This window comes from Stenella coeruleoalba (genome assembly GCF_951394435.1).
Source record: "Stenella coeruleoalba genome assembly, chromosome: 9".
Classification (NCBI taxonomy): domain Eukaryota; kingdom Metazoa; phylum Chordata; class Mammalia; order Artiodactyla; family Delphinidae; genus Stenella; species Stenella coeruleoalba.
Genome location: NC_137155.1, coordinates 55,395,630 through 55,422,426, shown reverse-complemented (window position 1 = coordinate 55,422,426; position 26,797 = coordinate 55,395,630). Strand labels below are relative to the sequence as shown.

The 26,797-nt window shown below is 43.2% G+C and overlaps 1 protein-coding gene across 1 annotated transcript in view; it reads right to left on the bottom strand.

The window, feature by feature from the left end:
- LOC307191369 (uncharacterized protein) overlaps window positions 1-26,797 on the bottom strand; it is a gene marked incomplete at its 3' end in the record, with an annotated part of 547,413 nt that overhangs the window by 110,041 nt on the left and 410,575 nt on the right. Inside the window, exon 16 of the mRNA XM_079931381.1 lies at window positions 17,318-17,439. The remainder of the gene's footprint in view (window positions 1-17,317; window positions 17,440-26,797) is intronic.

Below are 26,797 nucleotides of genomic sequence, written 5' to 3'. Positions count from 1 at the left end.
TTTCTAGACTGGAAAGGTCTGAAGAGGCAAATGGCTGGGCATCCTGGGCTTCCCCACTGTGTCCCCCGGAGCCTCCCAGGGTTCGGGTCAGGGGAGGGTTACACACACAACACCGAGCCTGGCTCACCAGGATGCCCAAGCAATTTGTTAAAAAGTTAAAAAAAAGTCATTCGTCTAACAAATATGTATGGAGAAAGGCTCTGTTTAAGACTGGAAGCTGAGGTGGAGGGAAGGCTGATAGATAAGGAAAATAAGAATGACGAAGAAACTGCCCTATCCCAAGGGGCCCCAGGCTCTGAAACCAACCTCTTCTGTGAGTAGAGCTTCTTCTCTGATGTCAGGTATGTGTAGAAAACCAGCTGCTCATGGCAGGTAACTTCTCTGAAATTAGAATTATTCACTTCAATAATCACCCCCATGTGACAGTCAATTACCCACAATGGGTGCCCCATCTCAGTGTATGCTCCAATGGGCGTCTCCTTGAACCCAGGAAAGAACATAAGGGAACAGAGGCACCGTGTCCCTGCTTAGAAGACTGGCCATTGTCTTGTGGTGCTTTGCGGCCTAAGCTGTAGTTTCACATGTGTAGACCATCTCATTGGATCATTATAACAACCCCTTGCTGAGACAGAGCAGAGCCTGTGGCATTATACATGTGAGAAAGATGATGACAATAATAAAACCTCCCATCTATTGACTACTTGCAATGCGTGGGGCACTGGGCCAAGTGGTCTATGAGTATTCACTGTTTAATCCTCACAGCAACCCTATGAAGCAGCCACTTTTTCTGTCATTTTGTTGATACGGAAAAGGAAGCTCAGAGAGGTCAAGTGATTGACTCAAGGTCACAGAGCTAGTCAGTGCCAGAGCCTGGATGACTCTAAGTCCTTGCCAAAGGCACTGAAGTATGTCTGCAAAGCATTTATGATTTGCTGCAGGTAAACAGCCAGGGGAGCAGCACCCTGGGCTCCTGCTCCAGGATCCTTCCCTCTGCCCATAGTCGGCTCTGTTGAGTCCCTCAGAGTGGGTGGCTTCCAGCTTTTCTCATCCCACCCACCTGCTCTTCAAGCCCGCTTTGCCCAGACAGGGACAGCTGCCTTTCTGTGAGCACTAACGAGCTCTCTAAGCTCAGGCAGTGGCCTCGGGTGCCGATTAGGGCCACAGTGGGAGTTAGCCAGGAACATAGGCGTCTCCTGCTTGTTTTGGGAAGGCACCAATACTGGACCACCCAAACTGCCTCTTAGCCAGGCCTCCACTTGGGAACACTGACATGGAGTTGGCAGCTTTCCTGCTCCTTCTCTACCTCCTGATATCTCCCCTGGGCCAAATACTCAAGTACCATAAGCCTCTCAAAGCCCCAAGACCAATGCACTCCCGGGGCTGATGACACAGCCCTCAGCTGGGGATGTGCAGTTTCCCCTCATTCAGTTAGGTGACAGCGCCTGCAGCCCGACTTAAAACAGTGGTGCTGCTGCCTCCCTCCTGGCCCACCTGGCTTCAGTCTCAGCCTGTGCGGGTTTGCACCAGGACCGGCCACTTCCACAGCCAGGCCAGCAATGAGCTTCCAGCCTGGAGCATCTCACTCACTGTCACAATTGGTGTTACTGTCCTGTGCAGATGGGGCGGAGAGGGTGAGGCTCATTGTGTGGCTTTAGAATCAGACAGTTCTGGCTCTGAATCCCACATATGCTGCTTAGGAATTGTGGGACCTTAGGAAAAGCCACATTTCTCACCATGGTGGAGTGTCTTTATCTGTACGATGGGGCTGATGCCACCTCTCTCTCAGGATTGTTCTATGGGTTAAAGATGACACTGCAGGCAAGGTGCCTAGAACCAGGCCTGGCACATAACGGGCCCTCCGGGGATGTGAATGCTTGCCCTCCGCTCAAGCTCTTCCCGCCGCTTCTGCTCTCTCCCCTGCCTGGAGCCCTCGGGGGCTGATCACGCCGTGTCCACACGCAGAGGGATGAAAGGGAATGTGCATAACCAGGGCTCCTGGTGGCTTGGAGACAGAGGCCAACAGGGCGACTTCTCTACACAGAAAGTACAAGCACCAACCCCTCTGCTCAGCGTTGGAGACTTCTCCACAAGCTTCCTGACCACTTTTTCAGGCTCATCGTGGATTTTCCCCCATTGGTGGTTCTCACTAACCCTGCATGCTTCCCCCCCTCTACACCTTGGCCTTCTGTTCTCTTTATTCTCTTTATCGGGAACACCCTCCATTCCAACCTTTGTCTAAAACTCAGTCCATTAAAATGCCTTCTCAGTGAAGACCTTTCTTAGCCTCTTTGGACGATAGTGTTATAAACAAGTAATAACAGCGGCTCCACCCTTGAACCCCACAACTAGAAGGAGTTCATCCTGGACAGCACTGACTGTGAGAAGTTGTCCCTGCCAGCGGACAGGGGCAGGGTGCCTTGAAGGACAGCTCTTTGCCTTGTCCTGTTCTCTTTGGAAGACGGTAAACTCTATGAAGGCAGGGACTATATTTTATCTATCTATCAACTCTATCCTAACAGGACATAGTCTAGGCCAGTGTTTCTCAGTCTCGGCACTGTGGACTTCTGGGGCTGGCTAATTCTTTACTGGGGGGCTGTCCTGTTCATTGTAGGATATTTAGCAGCATCCCTGGCCTCTATCCATCCATGAGATGCCAGTACCATTCCACCCTCCAACTGTGACAACCAAAAATGTCTCCAGACTTTACCACTTGAATTTAGGAGGAGTAAGGCTTCCCTTGGTTGGGAACCACTGCTCTAGAATCTTAATCAATACCTTTAAAAATACTTTATTATAAAAAAGTTGCAAGCAAACATAAGAGTATTAAAAAAAGAAGAGGTAATGAACCATAAGTATCCACCACTCCTCTTCAATAACTATTAATATTTTGCAAATCTTGTTTCATCTACCACCACCTACTATTTTTCTGGAGTATTTGAAGCAAATCTCAGGCAACATGTCATTTCACTCCTAAATACTTAGGTATGTATGTAAAAGATAATAACTTAAAAAAGCTTTATATCATAATAGCATCACATCTAACAAGATTAATAATTATTCCTTAATATTACCTAATACTCAGTCAATGTTCACATTTCCATGATTGCCACTTTCTTTTCTTGAAATCTGTTTGTTCAAATCAGGATTAAATAAGGCCAAGAAATGCATTTAAATTTCTTTTTATCTATCTTTTTTATGCCATTAATTTTTATGAATAATTAATACATATTTTTAATTACTGAAAATGAGAGGTGCTGAACAAACTTTGAGGCAAAGGAAAAAGGTTTCTGAAAGCTGGTATAAAATTTTCTTCCCTGAAGGTGCTAAAGATAAATACTCTTGTGGCCATCAATGTTGGTTTAGTTTTTTGTTTTTGTTTCTGTTTTTTTGCGGTACGCGGGCCTCTCACTGTTGTGGCCACTCCCGTTGCGGAGCACAGGCTCCGGAAGCACAGGCTCAGAGGCCATGGCTCACGGGCCCAGCCGCTCTGCAGCATGTGGGATCTTCCCGGACCGGGGCACAAACCCGCGTCCCTTGCATCTGCAGGCGGACTCTCAACCACTGCGCCACCAGGGAAGCCCTGTTGGTTTAGTTTTGCTCCGAGTCACCGACACACTCATTGTCTAAAATATTTACTTCATGCATTTGTAAATAAATATCTTCATTTTGTTTTTAAGTGTATTTGTAATGTTCAAAAATTAAATTCAATGCACTTCCTTGTTGAAAATGATGCTACGTGTAACTCAGAGAAGAAACATTATCTCCCCCTGTTTTTTTCTCTTTGCTCTTCCAAAGTCAAGTGGAAATGGAAAAGCATCTCCTATTGATACTGCTTGCTTCTCTAATGACCAGGAATTTCAGATATTTAAAGCAATTTCTTGATCCCTTTGATCAGTGGTATACTCATGTTTAAGCATGTTTCCAGACTTTAGATAATGACCTTCTCTTTGTGTTTACAAAATTATTTCTACAGCAAAATAAGAGTACGATTTATTTTTCTCTGCAAAAGTAACCTCAGGGTGATAGGAAAAATTATATATCTATCATGTTGCTTTGTTGTTTGCTTGTAGAAGCTGTAATTTGTTTTCCTCTCTTGAAATATTTGCTTTCCTTATGACATAGAGAATATTTGGAGATATATTATATATGCATCTGCTCTATGCATATATTCTTGCCCTTGGGTAGAAATCTAGTGTCCATGGAAGAACATGGCATTTGATTGAAAGCCAGCGAGCCTGGTAGTTTTCCACCAGTTACAATTCACAGTTCTGCTTGAAGCAAATACCTCCAACTGTGGATAATGGACCTTCCTTGAGAATCTGAGACAAGTTACTGGTTAATGTCTCTGAAACAGCCTGTTAAGACTGTTACTACAAATTAGAGTCTGGATCATTCCGAAACCCAAATAGACTTCTTTCATCTTCCAGATGGCCGTCTGATTGGGAGCTGGGCAGGATCACGTTTCAGGTTGTGACTTAATGATTCAGGACAATATTTATGGTTATTACTTGACAGAGGGCAGTGAGGAAAATTAAAGCACAGCCCCAGGCTTCATTTATGACAAAAAACAAATTCATGGCAGGGCTGTAGATTAGAGATGGCATCTCCAAGCTCCAGGCAAAGCCCTGGCACACTATTGTGGGATGACTCACTTAACCAGATACAGCTTGGTTAGCCTGGCAAGTCCCGACTTCAAAATTTCAGCTGATGCATTATCGCTAGAAATGACCAAGCAACTCTCTAAATAGAAATCTTGGAAAAGGTATAGCTATGAGTGAGAGCTTTCAGAGGAGACAAATAATGCGATTATGTTCTTTGCTGGTATGACGACTACATGCAGCTGAAATATTATGTTTTGAGGCACATTTTAAACTTTATTATTACAGTTGGTAATATCAACAGGAGAAAAATAATTACGCCTGCCAGTTGTGGGCATTCTGTTTATGTAATGTGTGATTTCTGCATTAACTTTTCCTTCTAAAACATGCTCTGCATGATATAATACACTACCCAGAATTTTAGGAATTCCATAATTGGGTGCTATGGGGAAGAGAAAGACAAGACGGGGAAGACATAGAAAGGGGATAAATAAAGCTCGAGGCAGTTAATGAAAGTGTAGATTGTCTAGAAAAAAAGCCAGGAGAAAGTTTATCTTGCCCCATTAATCCTCTACTCACTCTGTGAAATGAGAATGCACATATTGTTCTGCGGCGGAAAAAAAAGAGAGAAAACTAAACCATATGCCATTAATACATTTGACCAACTGTGACATTTTTTAAATAAGGTTTTAACTGGTTTTATTACACCAACTGTGTAATTTCAGAATGACTCCATCATCTATTATATCTATTATAAACAAGTACTTTGTTTAACCAAGCCAATAATAACCTTCACAGACAGAGAACGTTGGGATTTGAGAGAACCAAATCCTCTGATTGTTTAGATAAAGGGAAAGAGAGTCTTTGGCTAGAAATAGAAACAAGAACATGATCTTGAAAAACAAATTTTAATTTATCACACAATTACCAATAATTTGACATTTCTTCTATGGTGTGTGGAAGCGGCTGTCCAGTGCCTGAAGCCCACCCCACACTGTCTCGGTTCCACACTCACAATCCAGCTCCCACAGGCACAGTAAAGTCTGGCTGTGTGAACATCACTTGGGGTGCCCTGGCAAGGCGGGGCTTTGCCAGAGAATGTGTGGTCGGGTGACTTACAGAGGAGCCTCTACCTCTTCTTTAGGCCTCTGTCTGGTCAGCCCAAGCCACGAGCAGCTGCGGACGGCAAGTGGAAGCGAGGGCACAGAAAGGAAGTCTCTTTGCCTCTTCACATCCTGTAAGGAGCATCCAACACTCTCCTGGGTTCAAAGAAAATGCATCAGCTGCCCGAATGTTTTTCAGCTGGTGGCCTCTTTTCCTTTTGACAGTCTTTTAACTCGTTGCTATGCTCGTCATTTTTATTTCTTTCCAAGCACTTGGCTTTGTTCCTGCCTTCTGGAGAAGCTCAGGCTTTTCACTTTGCAGGAGGAGAGACTGGATGCTTCTTCAGTGTGCTGTGTGTACCTTTTCATTTCCTTGGTGTGGGGTGTTCGTGATGAACGCGCCCACAGTTGGCTCTTTTCCTGAAGCACACTGGTGTCACTTTGGGCTGCTCCTTGGGGACACTGGGGGCCTGCACCATGGCTCAGATGGATGGACAAAGCTAGGTTCACATCCTGCTTCTATCTTCTATGTGACAGGAGGAAACTAACCCTCTGAGCCTACAACTTCGTCTATAAAATGGGAACAATAATTCCAGCTTCACAGGATTGTAAGGATGACATGAAATTGCATGCCTGAATCACAGGAAAAACACTTCTTAGTTGAAAGGCTGACCCCGATCTCTGCAAAAGGAAAACCATCCCTCCAGGAATATTATACCATCTGTGCTTTATACCACACAGTCGCAGCAGTAACCATAAACCCAAGGCCATAGGATCAGTGCTCTCAGGTCGTCCATGCTTTGTACTGTAGCCCCTATCCAGCGCCAGTATCCCATGATATCCCGCTCCTCTGACTCGACCTTGCATTTGCAACTTCATCACATTCAGTCTTGCAACACCCTTATGTTGTTGTTTGGTATCGTTGGAGCCACAAATATTGTCAAGCCAAAATTGACCTAATTTACCTTCTGGGCCAATGCTTCCACTTTAGAAGGGAAGCCCAGGAGGCCCAGAAGGTTGTGTGACTGACTCTGGGCACCAAACCTAGCTCGTGGCAAAGCTCGGTCTCTAGACGCATAGGCCAGCAGAGTTTTACCCACCTGAGTCTTACAGTGTTACTTAACTCCTGTGTTTTCATGTGTGATTCATATGCAGGGCTCCACCCCTACCACACCCACACCAGATTTAAAGTTCCTTTCAGACATATCTTCTTATAGGCTGTCCTGCCTTGGAAGGGGGTAATCGATGAAAACTTGCTAAACTGGGCCAGTTGAGGGAAGAAAGAATTCCTGGACATGTCAGTAAGCAAACATTTTATCAAGTAGCTTCTCCTTCAATTTTACAGACATTATTGATCTGAAAAGCAATACGGATAAAATTTTCATGTAGGTAGAGGGGGGTTATCCTGAGCCACTGGCGACCGCATTCCTTCCCTGGGAGTGCAGTGTCCATGGCTGCACACCGAGAACATTACTTAGCGCACAAAGGGCAGGGGATAGTCAGTGTCTTTCCTGTACCTTATGATGAACAGGACCTCTTTACAACAGACTAACTCTATCCTCAAACTCAATCAAGCAGCAGCTTCTAACCTGGTTAACTTTCAAGCATGCTGGTGGGGGACCAAGGTACAGAACCCAATGGAAGGCACTGCACACATTTATTGAGAGAGGTGGATGCAGGCAGAGTGGAGGCCAGTCTGCCAATTAGGGGAGAAGTGAAGCAGATGACACCTGACACTGGGTAGAGAAGGCAGGGGGATTGCAAATACATATCAGATTCCATTTTCACTAAGAGGTCAGCTTTAATCAAGTTCCCAGTGTAAATATTACCAATATAAACCAAATAATGGAGGTTAAACGGCCGCTCTAGAGGTCAGTGACTCTTGGTCAAGCTGGAAGATTTCACATCAAATGGACCAGCTGGAATATACCTGGAGGGCCTCTGTGCCTGACCATGAAACCTGAACCCACACCTACTCTTCTGGCTGTGGATGGAGTGCAGAGCGATGTGAGCGTGGCAGGGCTGTCTCTGCTTTCAGCTCAGTGGTTGAAAACCAGATGCATTGCGGCCCGGGGTTTCCATAAACACAGAGGGCTGTGGTTCCTCTATGGCTGAGAATCAAAGTGAATGTTTGCTGCACGAGCTGATGCATCCTGCTCACTGACATCCCCAGGGAAGGACACCTGATGGTCCAGGGAGGCAACCCTTCTCTTACTTGGTTCTGGAAGCTATGGTTCCTGATGAACCCTCAGGCAACCCTTTATAAGATGTGCTATAAGATGTGTTACAAGATCTTGCTATAGAGATGAGGTCACTATGTCAAACTAGAGGCAACCCTGGTCTGGAAATAGAGTCAACATAATCCTGATCATCTGGGCATTTCTGAGCGTGTCCTCCCCTCTTACTGCCCTTTTGCTTTTGTCTGGCCGTCTGGAGTGACATGCACGCAGCAGCACTTGTCTCTGTCTCCTGTTGTGCCTGCTGCCCAGTTCCCAAAACCATTGTCCTCAGCCGTCTCATGCTACCTACATGCTTCCTTGCCTTCGTGGAGTTTATGGTCTTCCAAAGAGAACAGGACAAGAAGACAAAGTCTCCCACAAGGTACTTCTCACAGTTAGTGCTCTCCAGGAGCGATGTAAGATGTAAACCCCTTCTGGTTGGGGGGTTCATAGGAGGTGCTTTTTATTATTACTTGTTTATAACACTAACCTACAGAAAAAAGATGCTAAGAAAGGTCTTCACTGAGAAGGCATTTTAATGAGCTGGGTTTTTTACACAAAGGTTGGAAGGGAGGGTGTTCCCCATAAAGAGAATAAAGAGAACAGAAGGCCAAGGTGTGGAGGTGGGGGAGCACGCAGCATTAGTGAGAACCACGATGGGGGAAATTCATGATGAGCCTGGAAACGTGGTCAGGGGGCTTGTGGGGGAGTCCAACGCTGAGCAGAGGGGTTGGTGCTTGTACTTTCTGTGTAGAGAAGTTGCCTTATTGGCCTCTGTCTCCAAGCCACCAGGAGCCCTGGTTATAAACGTTCCCTTTCATCCCTGTGCGTGTGGATGTGGCATGATCAGCCCCCGAGGGCTCCACGCAGGGGAGAGACCACACGGTCAGAACTTCTCTGCTGCTCGAGCTTTGTGTTCTAGTTTTTTAAACAAAATATATCAGGTATCTTTCTTTTACTGCACCCTATGAAAATTGAAATCGTTGCTAAAGTTTTCTTGTTGTTCTTGCAACAAGCTAATCGTTATGCTAAGAGATTTATGTGCCTCATTGCATTTAACCCACACAGCAATCCCACAGGCAGATCCCATTCCCAATTTACAGACGGAGAAACTGAGGCAGAAGGAGGTTAAGAACCTTGTCATACAGTGGCAGATAAAGGGCTTGAACTCAAATCGATCTGGTGTCAGTCTGAAGCAGCAACTCCTGCTGCTTCCTTAAATGAAATCATTGAACTGCTATCTTCTCGGCAGGCATACTTTTGGGGTCTCATTCATTCCTAACCAGGTTCTTGGTAAACACACAATTTTCCGTTTGCATGTCTTAGCTCTTTCTTCCAAAGGCGGGCTTTTAATCAGAGCAGTGGAAAGGCGCCATGTATTTTACCCTGAGGTAAATCTCAGTGAGAAGAACAGCGAGGGGCAGCAGTTTTGTCAGGCTGGCTGACTTCAAGTGGTGTGGAAGAACGTTCCACGGATATTCCCCCAGCGATGCTCCGCAGCAGCCGGGAGCCGCGTGACTGTCCAGGTTGGTGCCTCGTTCATCACTGAACCATACATCCAGGAGGAGAGCATGGGACCCATCCCGTTGCGTTAGCTTTGTGCCTGTCTAGTTCAACACAAAGCGGCAAGGGCGGCGGAAGGCTGCTGCCTGTGAAATGCACCCCCTTGTCAGCTTTATGGGCACGCCAGACCATAAAACCTGCAGACAGATGACTGGAATAACCACATTATCTCTTTCAAGGCAAAAAGGAGAGGAGGATGTACACGGAGACTGATGTACAAAAGCGCTAGTCTAAATAAACAATCTACATAAATTTGCATTTGCATGGGAGCATTGTTATAAAATGTGGTCTTCATTAAAGAGAGGCTGGTGATGTACCTTAGGAGGGCCTGACACATGTGATTTCTGATCATCTGGCTCCCTTGTCTCTTTAAAGTCAAATCCTGTACATGGAATATTTGCCTTGTCTAAATAATGCAACAAAATCACCTGAAGCGAAAGCCGCTGAAATCTAGAATAGGTAAATGTTATACATACTGTACAATTAATAGGGGTTAAAGATGGGTATTCACATGTCAGTTTCCAGGGGGCTTAGAAACAGATGCATCCTGGTGAGATGTTTTGGAAAAATTATTTAAAGGGGGTATCCTGGTTAAGAACTAATTGTAACTCACTGATCCCAAAGGAAACTGGAACAAAGAATAACCAAGAGGGGCCTAAAAGAACTTCGTTAATAGGAAGATGGGAGAGAATAGTTGCTCTCTTTCTCAACGCACGACTGAATAAATAGAGAAAATGGCCTTAAACAACAGCATGAGGGATTTAGGTTGAAAAAATGACAAGCCTTCCTTTCAGAGAATTGCTTTGTACAGGCTGTCATCTGTTCAGGGGTGAAATGGAGACAAAAAGAGTAGGATGGCTTGGGACTCTTGCAGTAGAAGAAATAAGGAAGAAGAAAAGTGCCCAGACTTGCTAAAGATATTTGAAAACAGAACCACAGTCACTGGAGTTAAAATGAAAGAACAGCATTCCAGACTCTAGTTTTCAACTATTAGCTGAGTGACCTTGGGAAATTACATTGCTTCTCTGGACTTTATTTTCCTTATCTGTAAGACTGGAGCATTGCACTAGAAAATATCAAAGGTTACTTCCAGTTCTAATAATTTGTTGGTTTGAGATTCCTATAACAAGGAACAGCATGTTGTGGTTTGCCTGGAATGGTCCTGATTTATGCCTACTGTCCTCACATAATTATTCATAATGCACATTTTCACACTCAAAGTGTCCTGGTTTGAAGCACATATTATATGGTCACCCTACCTATAACAGTTAATACAACAATTTCCCTTGATATTTGCTTAGATTGTTTCCCACAATACAGTTGTTAACCAAAAATGCAACAGAAGTATTTAGCCAAACAACTAGCTCTTTTCCTTCCAAGAAACAGATAATAGTAATAATAATAGCTCTTGTTTTTTAAGCTGACCACCTGCCTGGCCTTCTTGCCTAGGGCTTTCCAAGCATTAGCTAATGTAATTTCTCATTAAACTCTAGAAGTTAGATGCTACTCATTTCTCTTTTACGTTTGGGAGCATTGAGGTGCAAGAGGTTAAGATAACTTGCTCAAGTCAGGATTTGAACTTAGGTCTCTCTGATCCCCAGGAACCAGCATTTAAGCTTTCTGTCATGCTGCTTGCAGTACAAGGCATTTTACTAATATCCATAGTGTGCCTCCCTCCCCTGCCCGAAGTGTCTTGCACTGGTTTTAGCAGCCAATCTTCTTGGATGTGAAAACAAAACCATTGCAAGTTCCAAACCATTCCATATGACATTTAGACTTATAGATGAAAATCTTCCAAAATCACCATGATTTCACATGAAAAACATTTTTTGCTTTCCAACAAAGAAACTCAGACCCCTGGGTCATTCTGAACGCGTCTTTGGAGCTCTACACTTTTTGATATTTATTAAACAAGGCCTGCCCAGAGATTATGGGGAATTGTGATATTGATTAAACCATGATGTTCCTGTTATCCAACAAGGCAAACGGTTGAGTGATAAAAGCAGTCCGGTGTTCTAAAATCATTTTCAAAGCAAAAGAAGGTCTGAACAAAATAAATGATTTGAATGCAAGACATAAACAACAAAACAGGCTGGCAAACGGACCAATAACGAGGCATCTGGGACACCAGTTCTGCTCCTGATGACTTTCAGGGCCAGCCTTGATGCCTTTCAGATTTCCAAAGAAAAATAAACTGGTGACAACAGAACAGCAGCTGTGGGCACAATAAGGAAATTAGTTGGAGCAGATTTGTAATTAAGCACTGAAAATGGATCAGTGTGATCCCTCCCTGCATACAAGTACCTTTCGCTTTTTGCCTCTTTTCAAAATTCCTTTTTTTTTTTTAAATAAACACACGCTTCAGCTTCAGTCATGCATGTCCCGACCTGGGATATTAGCTAAAGATATTACTTTTTCTGGGAAAAACAAGAAATTAGCTCATAAGAAGCACAGAACCCCATGAAGTAAAATAACATTGACTCTGGATTCCTATTTCCTTTTTATTTTTGTCATTTTATAACTTTGGAAAGACAAAAGAGTTGTCTGCATTCAAAGGATTATATATTTATGTATACTAAAGGAAGGGTGAAGCATCCTGGGGCATTGTGCGGACAATTAATTTTCATTTCCCAATACAAGATGAGGATGAGAACTTTATGATCTGCATGATTGTCTTTACATCATTTAACGATGGCATCACAGACAAAGCTTAGGCTCTAAAGATACTGTTATACACTGATGGTTTTGAAAAAATAGCAGTATTTTTGTATGGGATGAACTTTAGTGTTAAATATATTGATTATGCCTTCTGGGCTAGAGATGGCCCTCCTCCTCCTCCCATGCCCATCGTTAGCTCCCCCCACCTCTACAACTCCCATTCAGATAGCCCTGTGGGTGTGTGTCATGGCTGTGATTCCAGGCAGTTACTAGAGGGGGACAGACCTAGGCCCTTCGTGAACTGGAAATGAGGGTATTTCTCAGAGGAGCGAATTCCTACTTCCTGGTCCACCATGGAGTGCATGCCCTGCCTCTTGCCTCCTGGATCCTAGCCCCTGTTCCTGTAAATCACTCCGAGCCCAGAGAAACGTAAGAAGCGCGGGTCAGACCCAGGTGTCCTGAATCATTAAGCACACTGGCTCCTCCGGGGGCCGGCCAGACCCTCTGAGCTTTGACAGCGGTGAAATGTGACAAGAAAGTAAATATCCTAGTGACCCACTTATCCAGAGGTCAGGCATCCCTCAATCTGCCTTCTGGAACTCAGTTGAGAAGCAGGAAGGAAGCGAAACAGGCTCGAAGCAGCGGAAACACCAGTCACAAAGCAATGCACTTTAACTATGTCTAATTGACTCTTAATTAACACACACTCCTAACAAGCCCATTTATGTAGTCTCCCAGCCCACAAAGAATTAAAAGCAGAAAATTAGAGGGGGACAAGGAAGGAGGGAAGAGAGATTAGTAGTGATCATGCTGAAGGCAGTAAGAAATGATGGCAAATAGTCTGACATCAAAGGAAGAGATAAAAACAAGCCCCTAAAAAAGCAGCCCCAGAATTAGCAAGATCAGCAATCCACAGCCCCATCGGTCAAACACCATGTGCAGCTGTTCCTGAGGGCCACAGTTCCTGCTCCAACAGCAAAGACAACCCATGTGAAGGAGAGAGCCTGGCGTTGGGAACACAGGGACCTTGGCCAAGCGTCCATCTCCCCTCTCCTGGGTTCTCCATCCCTGGAGTGCTTGGGAGTCTCCTGGGGACATTGTTAGTACGGAGCCCAGAGCTGAGGCCCTGTCCTGGGAGACTCTTGATGGAAAACCTCCAGATCCTCAGTCCATCATTCTGCATCTCCACAAGGCCCCTCCCACAGTGTTGGTGACTCAGAATCACACTTTTAAAAACATCGCCAACTCCTTCACCAAATTGGGAAATGGCTTAGGCAAATCACTTATTGTTCTGGGTTCTGCAGCTTATGTGAAAGAAAAGGTCTAGTATATCATCTCTAAATTCACTTACAGCCCGGCTGGCTAGGAGCATATACTAATTTTTTTTTTTTTGCGGTACGCGGGCCTCTCACTGTTGTGGGCCTCTCCCGCTGCGGAGCACAGGCTCTGGACACGCAGGCTCAGCGGCCATGGCTCACGGGCCCAGCTGCTCCGGGGCATGTGGGATCTTCCCGGACCGGGGCACGAACCCGTGTCCCCTGCATCGGCAGGCGGACTCTCAACCACTGCGCCACCAGGGAAGCCCTAATTTTTTTTTTTTTTTTTACCATCTTCATTGGAGTATAATTGCTTTACAATGTTGTATTAGTTTCTGCTTTATAACAAAGTGAATCAGCTATACATATACATATATCCCCATGTCTCCTCCCTCTTGCGTCTCCCTCCCATCCTCCCTATCCCACCCCTCTAGGTGGTCACAAAGCACTGAGCTGATCTCCCTGTGCCATGCGGCTGCTTCCCACTAGCTATCTATTTTACATTTGGTAGTGTATATATGTCCATGCCACTCTCTCATTTCATCCCAGTTTACACTTCCCCCTCCTTGTGTCCTCAAGTCCATTGTCTACGTCTGTGTCTTTATTCCCGTCCTGACCCTAGGTTCTTCAGAACCATTTTTTTTAGATTCCATAGAGCATACACTAATTTTATGATGAACTCCCAGGCAGCTGCTGAGCAGCCAAGAAAGTGTTCACGAGGATGACAGACTGAGTGCTTTTTTCAAAAAGGAGGGCTTCCAAATTACGCTCAATCAGCGTCTCTAAACTTTTTAAATTGCACACCTCATTAGTAAAAATTGGGGAGGTACTTTCAATAGATGTGTATTTTTATTTACTTATAATTTATCCATGTGATACTACACTCATATATTGTTTACATCATAAAACATACACAAAATAAAAATAAAATTTGAAGTTCTAATATTTTCTTCACATACACCCCTTTTTAAGACTTTTGGGATAAATTTTAGGACAAATTCTATTCAACATCCAGTAGAATGTAAGCTATTTTGAGGGCACATTTTGCTTTATTTGTCATTGTATTCTCAAGGCCCAGCACAATTTCTGACTTGTGGTTCAGGAATGTTTTTGAATGAATGAATGAAAGTATGTCTTGGGATATGAAGTGGCTAAGCTCTGGTTATCAGGAGTATTCATCTATATGGAATATCTTTTCTTCCATGGTAGTCAACAGTGTGACTGAATATAGAAAGTGCAGAGTGAAGTTGAGAAGTATCATTCGCATTTGAGGAAACTGCCTGTTAGAATTAGGGAGTATGATCAATATTTATGAAGCTCAGAAAACCCTCTCTGGAGCAGGGGAATGACTCATAGTTCAAGAAAAGGTAAAAGCACTGGTTGTTGTATAACAGGTATGCATTAAATACCATATGTGTTCATCAAGGGTTTTGTGTGGGTGTGTATGTGTGTGTGTGTGTGTGTGTGTGTGTGTGTGTGTGTGGGTGTGGGTGTGGGTGTGGGTGTGTGTGTGTGTGTGTCTGCGCGCGCGCGCGTGCGCGCTTGTGTGTTGAAGATATTCTCTAGGAAGTAGTAGAGATTTCCTTTTCCACCTATATTCTCTGTCAGATGCAATTTATTTAACTGATTACTGTTTTGGTTTGGGGAAACAAGGTAATATTTTTTTAAATGTACTTTTAAAACTGATATATACTGGACCCTTCTTTATGCAAAGACATTTAAAATCTTGTTGCTTACTCAAAAACATAGCTGCAGTTTATGTCATATGAAGAGTCACTTTGCAAAGCCCTATAGGTGTATACCTTTAGTATTTTGTTTGTCATAGTGACCAAGGCTGAATTATAGTATCTACCCATTGGTCATTGGCGTAGCAATATCTTAGTGAGTTATAAGAATCACTGGTGACTGCTGGGACTGTGAGAAAGAATTATCTTGGGAAGGAGAGGGTAGTTTCATCTTTGAGACAATGCAAAGTGCGATGGTTACCTACTTCACTTAGTCTAGCACCTCTCAAACTTTCTGGTCTTAGGACCACTTTACATCCTTTAAAATTAGTGATGACCTGAGAGAGTTTATGCTTACCTGGGTTATACTCATAAATATTAACTGTATTGGAAATTAAAATGAAAAAATCTTTAAAATACAAAAATATACATTCCATTCGTTAGCCAACAGAACAATGATTATAGCCTCTAGAAAACTACACTGTCAACTAAATAAAAGTGAAAAAGGCAAATAACATTTTGGTATTATTATGAAAATAATTTTAGCTGGATGAACCCATTGGAAGGGTCTCCAGAACCCCCAGGGGTCCCTGGACTGCACTTTGTGAACCACTGATTTAGTGGATTCTAGAGGCAAAAACCTGACTGTTTCCCGTCTTAGAAGACGCTATCAACTGAGATGTAAGAGTGACATCTGACTGGTGAGGACCAAGGAATTTCACCTGGATGGGGGCTCTGCTGGTGACCCACCAAATTATGACAAAGCACATACCATGGTATGCTGAATGTGGAGGAGACGGTATTTATGAGAATGACCTTTTCACCCCTGAAATATTTGGAACTGGGGACCTCGTCTTTTTGACATGATCCTTGACACAGCGACCCATGTTCCTGTGAATTCTTTGCTGTGGCCATCTCTGGAAATCATTAGCTTCTGGGTGTGGGTGAAGAATTATGAAGGGTAGTTGCGCCAGAGCTCAGTCCTCGAGTTTCAACAGCAATACTCTTTTGAACTGAGATCTCCCCACTTCAGCTGGAATTTTCTGCTGTGTCAGAAACAGGGTAGAAGAGGTAGCTATTCTCTAGGGCAAATACTTACCATTTTATCATTTAAAGTTTAACTATATAAATACACAAATATTTGTTAAATGAATGAAATTTGAAGCATGAAATCAACTGAATGTATTAACCATGGTCTTGGAAGGACAGATGTTTTCTTAGGGCAAAATGGAGGAAGAATTTTCTCTCTCTCTTCCAGTGAGAGAAGGGAGTAGGGCGGACTCACTCTTGATAGAGATAGACTGGTAATTTAGAGATGAATCAGGGGCCACGGGGCAGAGATGTTTACAGTGTAAAATACCAATGTGAGGCCCCTTGTTCAAAAAGCAAGAACAAAGGGCATTAAAAGTAGTAAAACACAGAATGTTTTCCTTTCTTCCATAGTCTCTCAACTTGTCATAGTGTTTTTCATTTGCTATCTGATGTCATTTTAAGTAAGTAAAAATAAAAATTTTAAACTATTAGCATGAATTATACCATTCATCTTTATAGTGTGGGATGCCAGTTTTAAACGCAAATATAAGAGCATTTAACTTGCGTGCAGAATCACTGAAATTATGCAATTTCTTTTTTGTAGTGCGTACAGGCATATAAATTTAATTCTTACCAGAACAGTGGAAATACTTCACAAAACGAACTCAGTTGTTTTTATTTCACTTCTTGAGACATGCACATTCTACCACACTTGGGAAGCAGATGGCTCCCATAATCAGCTTACCTTGTACTCACTTTGAGTCTCACTAAACTCCCGCACGCAACGGGTCCACTGGAACACTGTGCTTGTGAGGCATTGCTAAAGCTATATGTGAGTGGCGCAGCACGGGGGTGGGGGAGCATGCTGTACTGTACATATCTCTTCTGCTCACACGCATGCTCCCTTGTCCCACTGGACCTCACAAGTTAAAGGATAAAATTTTTGAGAATTTCAAGATGGCGACAGCTGCAGTTTAATCAAGCCCGGGGCCCTTCTGAGTATGGGGTCCTGTCCGACTGCACAGGTTCCATACCCACGAAGCTGAGCCTGGCTTGGGGTAATGCTCTTGTGCTAACAGTGGAGGCTTATTCTGGTCAGCCTACCTGCTCTTCGTTACCGTGTATATAAATCTCTCTCAAAGGTGGGATGTCCAGGATCCCAAGGGAGAATACTCTTCTCATAGGGCCAGGGAGGCTGGACAGCAGCAGAGGGAGCCTGAGGTGATCTGTTGGGGTACACAAAGGAAATGATTGAATTCCTTTATCTACTTACTTTTTATCTCATTCTTTAAAAATTTCTGTGTGGTGTGTATGTGTTTTCAGAATGCATAAAATATATCAGCAGAGTATCACATGCATAAAATTTATAAATATGTAAACATACACTGATGTGTGCACTCAAAAATGTTTTACTGAAAGGAGTACTAGAAAAACCAACTGGAAGGCACCACCCCAGAAGATAGCATAAGGAATGAGTCAAGGAGGAGTGTCTGGGGACTGAGGAGATGACCATTTTGTTTACTTAGCAATGGCTTCCTGAGAGAAGAGGCTGAGTAGAATGTGGAGATGGGACAGCACCCTGACTGGGGGTCAGTCCACACTCCCACCCTACCTTCCCCTGATGTGGGACTAGCAGTCCCATGTGAGCTTCAGCCAGACAGGTGGTACTTAAGTTGATGGGAACCCCTTGACTTACAAGGGGGAGAATTTAAGTTGTGTCCATGGAAGTGAGCCAAGGATAAAGCTGGGGCATCACTGGCTCCTGTTGGATTCCCATGAACAAGAAAGAGACTAAAAATTCGAGGCAAAACAAGAGAAGCCAAGTCAGAAATGATAATTTATTGAGTTTTATGCTGTTGAACTCACTATGAAGTGGGTCTTGTTCTTCTCGTATTAAAGATGAGGAAATGGAGAACCAGAGTATGAAGTGACCAGCTTGCTGAGGGTCACAGGGCTAATTATGACCAGGTCTGTCTATTACCCTGCTCACCTATAGGTCGTAGCAGGCTAAGCAGAAATACCCCCATGTGGCAGGAGTTAATATTGTTATCATCCCCATTTTACAGATGAGAAACCTGAGGTTCAGAAGAAGGCTGTGATGACCAGAGCTTGTTTCTGGACAGAAGTTGGTCATGTGGTCCATGGGTGGGTCAGCCTGAGTTAAAGTCTACAGACCAGGTGTCATGGCTGAGATGATGGCCAGTATCCTGTTCAGAGTGAGCCCAGTTGTCTAAAAGGTTGGAGGGATCCAAGGGCTCAAACTGTAATCCCTGGTTTTAGAAATGAGTGGACACAATCTTCAGCCGCTGCACTCTGGAATTTATAAACTCAATTTACTTTATCTTTCAAAGCAAGCTCAAGGGCATTAAGAATCACTTTATAGCGATCTCTTTGGAATTTATGATATCCCTAAAAGGTAACAAAGCTGCCTCATCTCATATTTATATCTATGCAGAGCTAAGGAGCAGGGACAAGGTCTTCCCACTTACAATTTCTCAATCAAGATGCATCCAACTCCAAATCCCTGTACTGGCTCTGACACGGTGCTGCAAATAAGGCAGCTTCTCGCTGTCCTTCCATTTCTTATTTTACCTCATTTGGTTAAACCACACACGCTCAGTGCTTGGAACTTCCGTTTTCTTATCTTGAATATCATGTACTGTTCCAGCTCACAGCCAGCCACCCAGGAAGGAAGCGTTTTGTTCCTTTCAGAGGGCTTGGCTAGCCAGTGGCCACGCTGTTGAAAAGCTCTGTAAGTAACATTATCTCTGCTGTGTTAAAAAGGTCTAGAACTGGAAAGTGTGCAGCGTTAAGAGTTTAATAGTTATCTCTGGTCTGCTTACCTCAAAATCAAGTATGAAAAGAAAACTTGGAGAAGCAAGAGAGGGAGGGTAATGGCGAGCGAGCGAGAGAGAGAGAGAGAGAGAGAGAGAGAGAGAGAGAGAGAGAGAAACAGAGAGACAGACAGACAGATGGAATCAAGCTCATGCCTCTTTCCCTATCAATTTTGAGTTTTTCTAAACCCAATTAAAACTTAACAAATCAATATATCAGGCCTCGATCTATTTCATACTTGTTGGAAACGTAAGCGGTGTTAATTCTTTATTGTAGTCAATTCATTATTTAAATTGCTATTATATGCTTGTCATTTTTAATATTACTTGAAACATATTTATTCTTCTTTCTCTTTTCTTTTTTAAACACTGACTTCGTTAAGTATTTCATAAAATATATAGCTGTCTCAGTAAATGCATTCTTTGGGATGGGAAAAAAAGGAAACTTGCCCAGCAAGTTCTCAACCTTATGGGTTTTGGTTTTTTTTTTTTGAAGCTTCTGGTTTCTCGGAACCTATGCTTTAAACGAGCTATTTACTTTCGATTTACACGGCAGATGATTTTGAGAAGTTCTAAATTAAATGGGTAAAAAATGTTTCAAGTGGTGCAAAAATATAAAGAAATGTGACATGGAAAAATGTCTGAATCTATTCTACCTAAAAAGTTATGTCGGGAATTAAATTGTGAATTGGGGAGAAAAAAAAGCTCACACTCATTGTTTTTATATTGTTGGAAACTTAAAAATATGCATTCAATTCTAGACTATTAGGAGTCATGGAAAGTTCATGGATGGTCTCAAAAAGCATTCCTGCTTATTCATCTTTGGCATGTATATTTGCACATGTAGGAAGCATAAATAGAATGGAAGAGAAAATACATAATGTTTCAAATCACAGTTTTACTCTGAACACTTGATTCTGTATGACTGGAGAACTGACTGCTTTAGCTCTCCCTCCATCTGTTCAGCTCTGATCCTCTCCCTAACCTAGAGATGGGTCTGTTTCTTATGCTGGCAGACAGCACATGCTTGGTTGGAATTCCTCTCTCTTCCTCTCCCTTGCCATCCCCCTTGCTCTACTATCTTTGTACCTTCTTGGTCTTTCATAGACAGTCTCTGAGAGGGGGAGAAATGTCCCAGCATAAATAATAGCTGGTGTTTTCTGACTTACCCTGAGCTTTTCTATTTACCTTGATCTAAGCTCTTTAGATGTACTGTAGCATTTAATCTTCATCACGACCTTGTGAGGTAGGTTCTGTTAATATTCCCATTTTAAAGTTGAGAAAACTGAGTCATAGGGGAGTTAAGTAACTTGCCCAAGGATGTACAGTTTGTAAAACGTATAGCAGGATTTCAACCCAAGCAGCCTATTTCCAAAATACATGCTCATAACCAAATACTCCACACACACACACACACACACACACACACACACACACACACACACACACACACCCCTCGCCCCTGGCTATAAAGGAGACAGGGGTATAAAGGAGTATAATGTTTGGGGGGATGGGAGAGTAATGACTTGAAGGAAGGCACAAGAGAGGCTTGTGGGTTGGAAATAATCTGTTTCTTGATCCAGATGCTGGGTCCAGGCTTCTTGTGAAAATACATGGAGCTGAATATTTGTGTACTATGCTTCAATTGTATTAAAATAGAAAAAAGGAAATGAGCAAAAATAAAGAATTAAGGTATATATATATATATATACACACACACACACACACACACACACACACACACACACACACAAATACACATCAGTGGGAAACTGAATAGTCATTTGCCTTAAATAATCTTGTCGAAAACATCTCTGAGGGAATTTGTCTCACACGCAGGTGGCTGAGTGGGTGGCCTGGATTTGAGTGGAGGTCTTGCCACTAGGTAACTCTGGGATAATGACTTGATCTCTGTCCACATCTCAGTTTATTCATCTGCAAAACTGGGGATAGCTTATTCCTACTTTGCATGGCAGGATTAAATGATCACTTTACATAAAGACTTGGAAGTGGAGATAATCTCCTCTCAATGCCAAGGTGATCAGGGTGACTAGGGTGTCCCAGAAGGTGCAAGGGAAGGAGCACTGGGCTTCACAGGTAGTAACCATGATTCTCTTTCTGAAGTAAAGTGGAGGTATTTAAAAGCCATTTTGTTGGCAGGATCAAGGTGTGTTCCTTCTTCTGGTAAAAAGCTCTTTCCTTCACAACAAACTGTATGACCAGATCCAAGGTTAGCCAGCCTGACGCTAAAAAATCCACTGGCTTCCCCCTGTTCAGAAGATTCAGACATTGCAAAGAATACATTTTCCTCTCTCGGGTGTAAATCTGAGTTCCAGAATTAAAACACTAAAGTGGAAGTGAATAGGTCTATCTCATTTCTCAGCGTTTATGACAGAGGTTGAATTCCAGGGAGAAGCAAATGAAGGAAGAAGTTGTTAAATTTCTTGGACGACATGACTGTTACTGTGTCTGCCCGTTGACTTGATGTGTTTTGAACCTGTAACGTCTGAAATCTTTGCTTCCTTCTTTTGGAGCCTCCATCACAAGAAGCTGGCCCACAGGCACTTATAAGACGCCTACTCTGTGTAGCCCTTCACCGTGCTCTCCCAAGCCTGACGGCCGGCCCTACTTCACAAAGGCCCATTCTACTTTTGCCAGCGGCCAGCTCCACTTGCCACAATCCCGTCAAAGCAGACAGATTAAACACGTCAGGTGACATACGGAAGAGTTACTGATTGATTAAGGCATTTTTTATGGCTAGGAGCTATTTCTCTTGGCCTGCTACCTGCTCTCAGGTCTTGATCACATTTCAACCTACTGCAGCCATTTACTCAAATATTCTAGGTCCTCAGATGTTTGCGTGCATGTGTCTGTCTGTGTGTGTACGCGTCTGAATACGGTTGGAAGGCTGCAGCAAGGCTGTTGATTGTAAAGTGAGAACGAAGGGGAAAAGTTAAGGCTCCCTCCAGTCCTCGTTTCTAATGATTTTCGTGTCACTATGGCTATCTTAGTTGGGAAAAGGACTTAGGGTCACATTGCAATGAAAAAAAACCTTTAGTATGGACAAGTTTGAAAACAATTGTACTATTTATTTGAAGAAGTACATAGAAAGCTCTATTTTTCCTCCTATTTTTGTTTGCAAATCGAATGCTATTGTGTCTATCTCTTGTGGTGTAGTTCTTTATAAAAAAAAGACCTAGTGGTATGGGAAGGTCAGATTTGGGGGTGATCATTTTCCCTGTAGGTTTTCAGATGTCACGACCAGATGAAGGATAATTTAAGAAGCACGGAGCTGGGTGATGGGTCTTGCAGAGCTGCCTGTCTGTTGGACCTGCAGAAAAGCTTATCCCCAGCAAAGGTAATTTACGACAGAAGACCATCTCAGCTCCCTGCAGGCAGCACTACCTAAGTTCTCCGAAGAACTCCTGCTTTAAAATTGGAGAGAGCTGTAAGGCTGGAGACGGGATAAGTTATGGCTTTCCAGTGGCTTTCCCCTTTCTCCTTTTCCTTGTTGTGATTGTTATTTATTATTTGTGGGTAGGGATGAGAGGGTTCACTTTGCCAACTTTTGAACCCTCTCTGGATTCATGGCTCTGAATTTTGAACCGTCCCTGAACCTTCCTGCCTTTGAGTTCCTAATTCTCTTAGCCTTCCGCAGCGTCCTGTTGTGAATGGAGAAAGACTCTAAAAGGTTTATTTTAAAAGGGTGAAATATTTTCTTAAACATCAAATAGAACTTAAAAAAAAAAAAAAGCAGCCTATTGTGATGAGTCAAATGTAAATGAATTGAAAACATATGCTCCAAATCTCCCCCAGTTTATGCAGCAGTTTCATGGCTGAATTACTATTAGGCTTCCTTGGATTCAAAGTTGATATGAAATGATGCGACAAGGGATGAGCCCAGACACATTAGTTCTTTTAGTTTCTACTGCTTTTTTCCTATTTAATATAAAATGGGCTTTGGTTGAACTCTGAAAGCTGGAGAGAAGAGGAAAGAGCAGGAGGTATTTATAGGCAGCATTTTGCCAAGTAAGAACACTATTAGGATACGGGGCATTTTGGCTAAAGAACTAAATTCTTGATTTAATGGCTGTAACATTAGGAGGTAGAAATAGCTTTGAAATCTGGGCTGCCTAGCTCTCCACTATGTTGGAGCCCTTCTCCTCACCTTCACGCCTGCAGGTCATTTGGCACTTCCTTCCCAAGCTTCAAGTCCTGTCCTTAAGAACCCTGAGAGGATATTTGGGTCTAGTACTTTCTACAGCCAATTGCCTTGAATATGCCTTTCTGAAAGTGAGCCCTGCGTGCACACAGACAGCTCTGCAAAGGCAGCTTGGGATGAAGTAGAGGAAATTTTAAGAAATTCTGCTCTTCCTTCTGGTCCCTGTGTTCAGGCGTGTCCAATGCTGCTTCAACCTCAGGAGACCTATGTGGGAGCAGAGCAGGCTTCTGCGAGTCAGAGTGCGTGGCATGTGGCTGAAGTTTAAGAAATGTCTGCCAGATGAATGTCTTGGCAGCTGGTCAACAAATGCACATCTGATGCCTACGGATGATACCCTGTAATCTGTGTTTGGGAGGCAGTAGCCATGAGGCCACAAACCAGACAGAGCCATGCAAAAAATGTTTACTTTTGCTGCTAACATTCGCCATACAGGCTTGGGAAAACTACTTGCCATGTTCTATGGGTCTGCCCTGTTTCCCCACCTGACAAAAAAGTTGGGCTCACTATTTGCCACCCACCGTGTGGGGTGGATGTGGGGTGGATATGAGAAATCCCACAAAGAGCTCAGGGATTCCTGGTTTAAAGTCAAGTGCCCATACAAAGTACCAAGCACCAGTAAAATGTGTTTTTAACATTAGAGACAGACGCTCAGAGGGAAAACTAGGTACATTTTGCCGCCAGCTCAAAACATGCTTTCTGCTCCCGTGCAGAGAGGAAAGCACAGTTGTTAAAAGTTACTTTGAGATGACAAAATGTGCTGAAAAGAAAATGCCAAGAAAACCCCTTTGCCCAGCCCTGGCCCTGGGATTCCGCTGCCAGCAGGGATTATCTAAACTGGGCATCCTTAGAGAAAGCAGGAATTCTCTTCCACCACTGACTGTTGAAACCTTCCCATTCCACTGTTTTAAAAGCTGCAGAGAATTAAAAATAGAAGCTTTTTGGAGGGAGGAGAGGGTCCTTTGGGGGCACTTTGTTTGCTTTGGTTTCTATCTCCCTCCCTGGAATGCAGTAAAAACCTGGGGAATCAGCACTCAGAGAGGAGGCCCTTGCAGAGAAACGAAACCCCCTCACGCCAAAGTGAAGGGTGAGGAACTCTTTCTGGGTTCTGGTTTTATAATCATTTCTGTTTATAGTAGGAAAGAAATAGCCCCCTTCTTGAATTCAGCACATGTAGTCTTTTCTTAACGGCTCCCCTCCTTATACAAACATTAACAGGCCTAGTCCTTCAATAGGTTATTATTGAGCAGCTAATGTTAAATACAGATGAACACTTGCCAGTTGAATGGATGACTGTCGCCCAGGTGTAAAAGTGCCATTCATGCATATGAAGTGACGACTGCAAATGGCGGCCACCAGAAATCAAAACAGTTGATTGAATGAGTGGGGAGCAGAATGGCCTGTATATTCTTTTGAAAATTCAAGAAAGGGATGAGGGGAGGGGTGTGAAAGGCTGTTTTGGGGCTACTAGTCCCTGGAACACTGATTTTAGTCCCTGAGGTCCTAAGAAAATGAGGAGGAAGGAAAGATGTTGGATCTCAGGGCAGCCTTTAGCTATTTTCTCTCTCTCTTACACATACACACACACACACACACACACACACACACACACACACACACACACACACACACACACACACACACACACACACACACACACACACACACACACACACACACACACACACACACAGTCCTATGGTTTATTCTCCTAGTTCAGATTATATAAAACACCAGAATATAGTAAGTGTTACTCCAGAATTATCTGAAATAAATTTTTTATCAGGGATCCCAGTGGGTTGTCTGACCATGGGACTTTCATCCTTTTCTCAGAAATCTCTGTGGGGAGGAGGGCCCACAAAGAGAAGCAAATAAATGTATAGAGATTCTGAGCATGCTGGTTTCAAGAGGGAGGTTCCCAGTGCCCTCCCTGCTCTGGCTCAGCAGTGGAGCAGGTTCTCTTCTGTTTCCCTCTTCCTCAGCCCCTGCCTGACACTGGTGATGTTTTGTTGTATCCAGCAGGATGCCCTGGCGGCCCTGCTGTGGAGAGGGTCCTTTCTCCCTCCTAGAGGCTGGACTCTGAATTGGATCTATTTGTGCCCAGTTGAGGCCTGTGCAATACACAAGAGGCTGAGTGGATACACCTTATACTCCCTTGCTAAGAAGGAAGATTTCTCTTGCCTTTCTGCAGTGAAAGAGGGATTATGAGAAATGTCCCTCCTTTCTTTACCTCACAAGGGTGATATGAAAATGAAAAAGTTAATGTTTTGACAGGTGCTGTCATACTCAGGTGACAGGCAAAGCAATATTACGTTTATTATCATGGTTCCCACCACGTCCCTGTGTGCTCATTGCTCTCTCTCTCACATCACAGGGGTATGTATGGTCTCCCTGGGAAAAGACAATGGTGCAGACTGCTAATGAGGAAATTCATGGGGCCACACTAGACAAACATTTCAAATTATAGTTTCCTTGGGCACTGATCATGCTTCATTCCCACATGAGGAAATCTGGCAATCTGGCTACCTTGAAAGTAATGGTATGGGCATGGAAGGGCTGGGACAGACCTAAATATTTTAATTAATATGTCAAGCAATGCAAAACTTAGCTAGCTCACGAATGTTTGATTTATATAGCCCTGTCCTAGCCATGGGCCACATGTGGCTAGTAAAGCATCTGAAATGAGGCTAGTCTGAATTAAGATATGCTGTGAGTGCAAAACATACACTGGCTTTTGAAAACCTAGAATGAAAAAAAGAATCTAAGATACCTTATTAATAATTCTTTCATATGATTACATGTTGAAATGATATTTTGCATGTTTGTTTAAATATTTTATTAAAATTAATTGTACTTGATTTTTTAAAATGTGGTATGGGGTGGCCACCCCCCTGGAAACCACCCCCTGGAAACCACCCCCCTGGAAACCACCCCCCCTGGAAACCACCCCCTGGTGGCATTAAAAATGCCATATATGGCTGCATTTGTGGTTTGCATTATATATTTTTTGTACAGCCCTGGTATAGACTTTATTAACAGATAGTGTGGGAATCGCTATCTGGAATTCAGTATTTCCTCCCCAGTCCACAATATCAGGATATGTCAATCTTGAAAGGACTACTGTTATAGTATTGTTGGGAAAAATTGTGAAACTCTTTAAATAGATAAAAGAGAAGTTACTGCATGTCCTATCTAATGCATTCTTGTGGTCATATCCCTTTTCACTGTTTTTAAACTTCTTTATAATTCTGCAAGTTGTAGAAAACTGATAATAATGAAAATGATTCTTATCTATAAGAAAGCAAATTAATTGGGTCTGGTGGAATGTAACTGATAATTGCCATATGGATAGAGCCTTTTGCATTTCTGTGTAAATTCATCTCAGCATTCCTTGTGGTCCATATATGTGTGGTTCCTTGAATTATTTGACCCTATGGTAACATCCTACTTGTTGGCTCACTAATTAATGAGTTAACAAAATCTTTGACACGAGTTCATTGTACATTTGTGTGAGAGTTACGATGTTATCTT